This window comes from Paroedura picta, chromosome 10 (assembly GCF_049243985.1).
Source record: "Paroedura picta isolate Pp20150507F chromosome 10, Ppicta_v3.0, whole genome shotgun sequence".
NCBI classification, from domain to species: domain Eukaryota; kingdom Metazoa; phylum Chordata; class Lepidosauria; order Squamata; family Gekkonidae; genus Paroedura; species Paroedura picta.
Window position 1 is genome coordinate 6,790,965 of NC_135378.1, and position 2,535 is coordinate 6,793,499.

At 49.6% G+C, this 2,535-nt stretch overlaps 1 long non-coding RNA gene across 1 annotated transcript; it reads right to left on the reverse strand.

Moving 5' to 3' along the window:
• Positions 1-304: 304 nt before the first annotated feature.
• On the reverse strand, positions 305-930 carry LOC143819199 (uncharacterized). Its single transcript, XR_013224852.1, has 3 exons — positions 767-930; positions 528-647; positions 305-394 (listed from the first exon to the last, which is right to left on the reverse strand). It is a non-coding gene; the product is annotated as an uncharacterized LOC143819199 (long non-coding RNA).
• Positions 931-2,535: the final 1,605 nt, after the last annotated feature.

Sequence of the window (2,535 nt, forward strand, 5' to 3'; positions counted from 1 at the left end):
GTGTGGTGTGGGGTGAAATATGTGCGAGTTTAAGAAGTCACACTGGAGTCTTGTAATAAAATTTGCAATAACATTTTATTTTAAGAAACATTTTAACAGGGGAAAAACATTAGGGAATGAAACTTGGAGCCCCACCAGCACCACCACCCCCCACCCCCCTGGAAAACCAATTTTTTTTAAACCAAAGGAAAAAATTTAACAGGGGAAAAACATTAGGGAATGAAACTTGGAGCCCCCCCCCAACCCCTACCCCAAAACACAATATTAGGAAACAAAACTCAGGTCCCACTGCTCCCCTGCCCAGCCCCTTCCATCTCCCTCACTCTCCTGCTCAACCTTCCCACGGACCCCCGGACTTTGCGGCGGAACAGTTCCTCATCCTCCTTCTTCTTAACTGTGTGGGGAGGGAGAAAAAGTACACATTAGTGCCACACATATTTTCAAATTTCTTTAGTTTACATGCATACACTTTTAAGTGGCCTTAGCCACAGTGTGAGAAGAGTTGGGCAGTGGGGAACATAACCTACGTTCTTCCGCCTCCCTCTGTTGCCTTTGCTGCTCCATCTCCCCTTTCAGCTCTGCCACTTGAGCCTCCAGGGAAGTCACTCTTGCCTCCATGGCACGCAGCCTTGCCTCCACAGTTTCAGCTATAGAAATCAAACAAAGAATTTGATCACACTCCAAAAGGAAGCATCACATCAGGCTCCCATATGGCTCCATGGGGGTACACACACATGGGTCTCCCTCACAGACATAAAACTCTCACCTGCAGCCTGTCCCGAGGTGGAAGGTCCCTCTTCCTCCCCCTCCTCACGCTCAGGTGCTTTTGCCAGCTTGGATGGTGATTGTGTGGCTGGGCAAAGAAAAAGACAAATCATAAGTAAAAGCACACAAACCAGAGATGAAACACAGCTGGTGGACACACCACAGTTAGAGTCTAAGCGCATAACCAAAGTGGTTCTACAGTACTGGCTGGCCAAGTCAGAGGGGGTTGACAGCATCTAAATACTTTCTCGAATTTCATTGGGGAAAGTAGGGGAAAGAGGCAGCTAGTCATTCCATGCATGTTTAAGGGTAAAACTCCAAAGTGGTTCTACAGTACTGGCTGGCCAAGTCAGAGGGGGTTGACAGCATCTAAATACTTTCTCGAATTTCATTGGGGACAGTAGGGGAAAGAGGCAGCTAGTCATTCCATGCATGTTTAAGGGTAAAACTCCAAAGTGGTTCTACAGTACTGGCTGGCCAAGTCAGAGGGGGTTGACAGCATCTAAATACTTTCTCGAATTTCATTGGGGACAGTAGGGGAAAGAGGCAGCTAGTCATTCCATGCATGTTTAAGGGCAAAACACAACGAGGGCAGCACTCACCCATATGCCTCCTCATGTCCAGGGGGGGCTTCCCAGCCTTCTCCCATATCTTAACCATCTGGTCGTGGAAGACCGTTCTCCCACTTGGCTGCGGGATCCCCCCCCACTGTTCCAGACTGTTTAGGAAGTCCAGCTTAAGTCGCTTAAATTTTGTCCGGACCTGCTCCCAGGTCCGGACGTAGCCCCTCTCCCTCAGCTTTGAAGCCAACACCAGGTAAGCACCCTTGGTGTGGCAGTGGGTGCTGGCCATAAGGCGGCCAACACTTTTAGATTGGAGCACAAGCTCCAGAAGTGCCTCAGCCTCGGCGCGCTGCCAGAAGGAGCCCTTCCGTGGCTTCGGCATCTTCGGAATGACGGTTAAGCAACGAACATGCGTTGCTCCGATCGACCACCCCTTTTTTAAATGTATCAAAGCTGCCCACCAATAAAATTATTACTTGGAACATAAGTGGATTGATCCTCCGGTTTGACAGGGGTCGCCAATACTTCCTGGCTACCCGCCTCCCCGAACTTTCCCCATTCAGCGCTTCCGTATTGTGTTTGTCAATTTCAGTGGGGAGTTAGCATTTAGGGCTGTCAAAGTGCTTTTGGACCAGAGAATCCCCGTTTTTTTGCTGGCTAAGTACACAAACCGCACAAGACAAGGTTAAACAAAGAACACAAAACTTTATTCAACAACAGAGTAGGAAAAACAATTAAACACGCCTCCTGTTTCTGTAGATGTGGGTGGCTATGGCGTCCCGAACCTTGCACCCCTCAGCATATATCCTTTTTCTCCTTGCTTCAGGGATGTCCTGTGTATCCTGAAGGACTACAGGTTCAGGTTCGTCCTCAGGGAAGGGGATGTTATGTCCCTTGTCCTCGCATATGTTGTGCAAAATCACACATGCGATTATCAGCGGAGTCACATTGTCAATATGTACATGGAGTCGTGACATTAAACAACGGAACCGTGACTTCAAACGTCCAAAGGCACGCTCCACTACATTCCTTGCCCGGGAGTGACTGAGGTTGTAGTGGCTCTGCACGTCCGTCCTTGGCCGCTTGTAGGGAGTCATGAGCCAGCGTCGTAATGGGTAGGCTGGTCAGCGTTCCGGCCACACGTTCTCGGTACTCCTCGATAGCAGACGTCCGACGCGACAAGGCGGTATTCATGCGCTGGACCACC